The sequence below is a fragment of the Marmota marmota genome, unplaced genomic scaffold (genome assembly GCF_001458135.2).
Source record: "Marmota marmota marmota unplaced genomic scaffold, marMar, whole genome shotgun sequence".
Taxonomy (NCBI): Eukaryota; Metazoa; Chordata; class Mammalia; order Rodentia; family Sciuridae; genus Marmota; species Marmota marmota.
In genome coordinates, this window is record NW_026000205.1 from 12,398,538 (window position 1) to 12,405,473 (window position 6,936).

The window sequence follows — 6,936 nt, forward strand, 5'->3', positions numbered from 1 at the left end:
CGAGGCCGAACTCTCGCGAGACTAGGGCCGACCGCCGGGCCGCTCCCGATTTTTCAGCGGCGTCTGTAAGTCCCAGTTGCGCCGCTTGGCCTGGTCTTAGCGTTTAAGGGGAATTCCGGGCAGAGGTGCAGTGTTTCATGACTCTGGGACACCGTGGCGGGACTGGAGAAGTGCTGGTCTCCTTTTTTGGCCCTGACCTTGGCCTCCGCCATTTCCAGACGCGTCGTACTTTGTCAGGAGCCCAGTGCCTCCGTAAACAGTTCCCTCTACCTGGAAAGTTACCTCCGGCCTCCAAGCTCCGGGAGAGCTGCAGGTCGTCCTTTTAAGCCGGCTTTTCACCCTGCTGAGCCAACCGCGCCCTCTCGGAGCTCTCAGGGAGCTGTTACAACATCTGTCACACTAAACGAGTGCCCCTTACCTCGGCTCGGCATCCCGGGCTGCTCGCAGAGGAGCTGGGACTCCATTCCAAAGATTCGGTTTTTAGCCCTGTTCTGTCCAACACTTGAAATGCCCGGATCCAAGCTCCTAGCTCTTCATTTTATTGTACACCGACCAATCCCAAGTATTTGCCTGTAACTTTGATCAGTTCTGCGAACTCTTAGTTTCCTATAAAGGATAGTCTCCTTAGCCTTCCAGTTGGAATGTAAGAGTTCTCTCTCTTTTTTTTCTTCCACATTGATTCTTTGTTTTTGAATCACTGAGGATTGAACTCTGGGGCGTTCTACCACTGAACTATGTCTCCAACCTTTTTTCATTTTTTTTTTTTTTTTGAAATTAGGTCTCACCAACTTTCCAAGGCTGGAAACTTGCCCGCCTCCTGAGTGGCTGAAATTTACAGGCTTGCGCCACTGTGAACCTGCTTCAATAGGTTTTACTGGATTCACAGGCAGAGGGATCTTGTTCAAATCTAAGTCAGGTCATGTCCCTCCTCTGCTCACTAATCTTCTGACTCCATGTCACACAAAAGGAAAAACAAGACTCCTTATTTTGGCTTCTTGTTATCTCCTTTCCCCATTCAGTTGCATTTCTCACCTCTGTACACAGAACTTTCACACTTAATTCTGATCTGTGCCCCTGTCACCTCCAGAGATGGCTTTCCTTTCTGCCCTGTTTAAAATATTGCTACTTGCTGGAATCGGTGGCTTGGGAGTCTGAGGCCAGAGGATCTCAAGTTCTCTGCAACTTAAGGAGACCCTGTCTCAAAATAAAAAACAAAAAGGACTGGGGATGTAGTTCAGTGGTAGAGCACCTCTGGATTCAATTCCCAGTACTGCAAATAAAATTTTTTTAAAAAGGGGCTGGGGTAAAGTTCAGTTGGTAGAGGGCTTGCGTTGCATGCACAAGGCCCAGCACCACACACACACACACACAAAAGTAGTATATCACTTTATATCTCCTTGCTCAGCTTGTTTTTTTTTCTGCATAGCATTATCTCTCCCCAATATGTCCACTTAGTTATTTGTGTGTGTCCATCTCCTTTACTAGAGTGTTCATGTTTTGAGTCAGGATGTTTTGGTCACTTCTGTATCATTAGGGCCTAGTACAGCACCTGGCTTAGGGCAGCTGCTCAGTGAATATTTGTGGCATGAATAAACAGGAAGATGAATGCAGAGCACAGGCAGGATGTCTGGTGAGCTGAGTGAACAAATGGTGAGAAGCCTGGTGTTACAGAGTGGGGGAAGCAGCAGAGAAATCTAAGAGGCTGCAATGGGGTTGGTGCACAGTGGCTTCAGAGGCAGGCTATGAATCCCTGGTTTAATATAAAGTCAATATCAGGAAGTTGAATTCTTATACTTGTTTTTTTCTTCTCATTATAGGCCTAGGATACAGTTTATCTTTTCATGCTTCTTTAGGTTATCCTTTTCCACAGTCATCTTCCAAAAACTGACAGTTCCCCAATTTACACCTCCATTTTACATCTCCTGACTTCCAGGGTCACATTAACTACATGGTATGCAGTGTGTGTGTGTGTGTGTGTGTGTGTGTGTGTGTAGCTGAGAATCAAACCCAAGGCATGCTAGGCAAGAGCTCTACCACTGAGCTACATCCCCAGCCTTAAATACACAATAAATGCAATCAGTCACAAGACACTTTCAACTCAAAATATCCAAAATTACTGCATCCACTTCCATTCTACCCGCAAAAAAATTGTTTGTTAGCCATGCCCCTTGGCTACATCAAATCCTCACCTAAGTGTCTGCTGTGGTTTATATGGCTTAAGCATGTCCCCCATTGATTCATGTAATGGGAAATCTTGATCCCCAATGTGGCAATACTGAAAGATGGTGGAGTCTTTAAGAGGTGGGCATGTCATTGGAAGGTATTAATTCTGGTTGCATAATTAAGACTAAGTTGTTATAAAAAGAGCAAAACTCCGGTGGGGTTGTTGCTCAATGGTGGAGTACTTGCCTAGCACGTATGAGAACTGGGTTCCATCCTCAGCACTATATAAAAACAAATAAAGGTATTGTGTCCATCTACAAATAATAGTAATAATAATAATAATAATAATAATAATAGCAAGACTGGCCATGCATGGTGATGTACACCTATAATCCCAGTAGCTTGGGAGGCCAAGGCAGAAAGATTATGAGTTCAAAGCCAGTCTCAGCAACTTAGGCCCTAAACAACTTCGTGAGGCCCTAGGCAACTTAGTGAAGCCCTGTCTCTAAATCATAAAAATAAAAGGGCTGGGGATGTAGCTCAGTGGTTAAGTGCCCCTGAATATAATCCCTGGTACAAAAAATAAAAAAGAAAGATTGGCTTCTTCCTGTCTCCACATATGTTTTCTCCTGGTTGAGCATGTTGCCTGCCATGGTGGTATCATGTATAACACAGCCAAGAGGGTCCACCAGAGGGTGAACAGATAAAGAGAGTTGACCTTGAACCTTCAGTCTCCAAAAGTGTGAGCTAAATAAACCTCTTTTCTTTATAAAGTTCCCAGCCTCAGATATTTTGTTAGATCAACAGAAAATGAGTAATACAGTATCTAGTCCTGAAGTCAGGTGTTCTTATTTAGCTATCCCCAGTTGGTCATCAATCTTGTTGATTTTAATTTATGTTCAGTAGATCTGGGTTTCTTGCACCTGAGGGCATCAGGAACCATGCATAAATGCAGTTAATCAGTTTGATAGCCCATAGTGTATTGTACTTATGACTCTATAACTTATTGCTAGAAACCAGGTTGAGAACAGTGACACATTTCACTACCATAGCAGGCTTTCTAAACTCCAGCTCCTTTGTTGCTTCCCTGCTTAAGAGCTCTTGGTACCCCTAGAGTTAAAAATACATCCCTCTCTATTGAATATTTTCAGTAACAGGAAGCTCTCAAATTTGTACAGTGGAGGAGCTAAGAAGTATCAGTCTGGTTGGAAGGAGAGACTATGGGAATTTGAAGATTGTCTTAACTTTTATCTAGCTAGTATGCTGTTTTTCACTTACTTTTTTTCTTGTTGTTGTTGTGAGGCAGGGTGAGTAGCTGATGGAGAATATGGGAGAAACAAGTCCCCCTCACCATCCTTTAATGTGACCACCACTATTCATTTAAGTAACATAAGATGTTGTTAGCCTGCATTTAAGAATCATGTTTTTGGGAAAAATACATCCTTTCAAACAACAGAACCACTCTTATTGGGTGAGATGTTCATTCTATGAGAGACATGCTGAAACTGAGAATAATGAATGATTCAATGGAAGTGTCCCCCACCCCATGTTTGCTCTTGAGTAGAATGGTTACCGATTTCTACCTCTCACTCTTTTCAGAGTGTGATCATTGAATTTACACTGGTAAAGGCAGAGATGATACAATTTCACAGTTATCTGCTTTTTAATTAAAAGGAGTCCTCTGTATATATGTTTTTATTTCTAACTTTAAAATGAGAAAACTAAGCTGGGCCTGGTGGCACATGACTAGATTCCTAGCTACTCCACAGGCTGAGACAGGAGGATTGCTTGAGCCCATGAGTTCGAGACCAGACTGGGCAAAATGAATGAAGGAATAAATGAATGAATGAATAAATAAATAAAATGAGAAAAACTGATACTTAGGGAAATCAAGTAATTTAGGCCCAGGATCAAGGTGAAAATCATGAATTTCAATCCAGTCTGTATGGTCTTACAATGTCTGTACTCTATACCATTCTAGGATGGCAAATCGAATTATTTACAAGTGACAACTCAAGTACATGGCACTGCTAGCCTGGAGACCTGTATTGAAAAGGATTCTGAGACAAAAGTTGTATCTAATACAATAGGACTTTATGCCACCATCACTTATCAGCATCGTCCACAGACATAGGGTAGAAAAGTGGTGAAACCAGGTCCAAATCTCTGTCTATACCATTCACCTTCTAAATATATGCCGCAAAAGTACATATGGCTAAATGCTTTGTACATTTAATGGTACTCTACAATTAGTTTTCTTAATTTTTTCTATTATTCAAATATTTTTCCAACTCCTTAAACAACTAACAACTGAAATGAATAAGATTTGTATGTCATTCAAAAGTAAGCACAACAATGGAAACTAATCTATAATGAATTTTTCTGAGAAAAAAAATCTTTCTAAAATGCAAATCTGATGATTACCAGACCTCTTCATTGAGACCATCCCCCCACATCTTTATTTATTTTTAGATGTAGATAGACACAATACCTTTATTTTATTTGTTTATTTTTATGTGGTACCAGGGATTGAACCCAGTACCTTGTGCGTGCTAGGCAAACGCTCTACCACTGAGCCACAGCCCTAGCTCCCTGTTCCCTCACGTGTTAATCCATTTGGGCTGCTATAACAAAATATCATAAACTAGTTGTTTGTTTGTTTATTTATTTTTGGTGCTGGGGATTGAACCCAGGGCCTGTGCATACAAGGCAAGCACTCTACCAACTGAGCTATATCCCAGCCCTAAGCTAGCAGTTTATAAACAACAGAAATTTATGACTCACAGTTTGGAAGCTGGGATGTCTAAGATATAGGCTCTGGAAGATTTAGTGTCAGGTGAGGGCTCACTTCCTGGTTCCTAGATGGTTGCCTTTTTTGCTAAAATTTCATATGGAGAAAGGTGCACAGGATCTCTCTGAGGTGATGGGTTTTTGTTTGTTTGTTTGTGTTTTTGTTTTTGGTACTGGAGATTGAACCCAGGGCCTGGCACATGTTAGGCAAGTGCTCTATTCCCTGAGCTATACGCCCAGCCTGTCTGAGGTCTTTTTTTTTTTTTTAGGGATACTAAAATCACCTATGAGGGCTCGCCCCTCAAGACCTAATCACCTCCTAAAGATCCTACATCCTAATGCGAGACCCGTGGGTTTGAGGATCTCAACAAATGAATTTTGGCAGAATGTAAGCATTGCAGCTCATTGCATACCCTGCTTTCCCCACCCACCCAAAGCTTTCAATCATTTCAGTGGCTTCTTATGGTCCTATGTTCTTAGAATTACCTGGGTATGCTATTTACAAACTCCTGTATGAACTGGCTCCTGCTTACTTAACTCTCTGGTCTCACTCTTATTTTCCCCCTTTCATCATGATCTATTTCCCTACCTACCTCCCCTAGCCTTTGTCCTCCATTCCAGAAGCGATATTAAATTTCCCTCAGATTTCCCATCTCATGCTTTGCCATTGCAGTTCTTAGCCAAGCTGTCACTTGACGAGTACAGAAGCCTTCTCACTGCTGTCCTGAGATACGCAGTCTGAGATAATTACTATCCAATGTGTATTATCTCACTGCATGAATATATTCATGTACTGTCTTGGCCTATTTTCTGTTGTTATAACAAAATACCGGAGGTGCAAAGAAAGAAAGTTGGTTTAGCATATAGTTTTGGAGGTTGAGAATCCAATATTGGGCAGACCCTATCTTGTGAGGTTCCCTTGGCTTCATCATAACATGTTAGAGAAATGGAAAGGGAACTGGCATGTGCAGAATAGGCCAACAGCATGGTTTTAGCAACCTGCTCTCAAAGAACTCACTTAAAGACCAGCATTAATCCCTCTGAGGGCAGTGCCTCCCCTGACGTAATTGCCTTGCTCTGGGCCCTGCCTTTTAAAGTTGCTTCCATGTCAACATCATCACACTGGAGACCAAGTTTCCAGCACATGAAACTTAGGGGGACACACTCAAACCATATTCAAACCATAGCATGTACCAAGCCTGTCATTGCACACTGTGGTGACAGTGCAATTTACCTGTTCATATTATACATTAGTCTTTTTTAATTTTATTTTAAAGAAGTTAACCTTTATTTTTTTGTTTGCTTTTTTATGTAATACTGAGGATCAAACTCAGTGCCTCACTGGTGCTAGGCAAGTACTCTACCACTGAGCTACAACCCCAGCCCCTATACATTAGTCTTTTTTTTTTTTTAAATATATTTGTTTTTTAGGTGTAGATGGACACAACACAATGCCTTTATTTTTTTTATGTGGTGCTGAGGATCGTACCCGGGTCCTGCCTGTGCTAGGTGAGCAATCCACCACTGAGCCACAATCCCAGCCCAACATTAGTCTTTAAAATGTGCGGAAATCAGGGACTGGGTATGTATTTTCACTATTGCATTTTTAGCACCAACCCAGGTCCTCACATAGAGTAGGGACACAATAAATCTTTATCACATGAATTAATAGATTAAATGTTATTTTGTATTATGATCAGAGATATGAACTTTTTTTAAAAAAAATAGAGTATATAGAAAAAACTACTTCTAGCTTTAAAGATTCTATTTTTTTTTTCTTTTTAATTTTTTTTATTGGTTGTTGAAAAACATTATAAAGCTCTTGACATATCATATTTCATACATTAGATTCAAGTTGGTTATGAACTCCCAATTTTACCCCAAATACAGATTGCAGAACCACATCGGTTACACATCCACATTTTTACATAATGCCCTATTAGTAACTGTTGTATTCTGCTACCTTTCCTATCCTCTACCATC

At 41.1% G+C, this 6,936-nt stretch overlaps 1 long non-coding RNA gene across 1 annotated transcript in view; it reads left to right on the forward strand.

The window, feature by feature from the left end:
• The window catches only part of LOC125612616, a 10,597-nt gene continuing 3,661 nt past the window's right edge, over nucleotides 1-6,936 (forward strand). The window contains exons 1-2 of the long non-coding RNA XR_007343092.1: nucleotides 1-65; nucleotides 5,223-5,341. This is a non-coding gene — a long non-coding RNA (uncharacterized LOC125612616). The remainder of the gene's footprint in view (nucleotides 66-5,222; nucleotides 5,342-6,936) is intronic.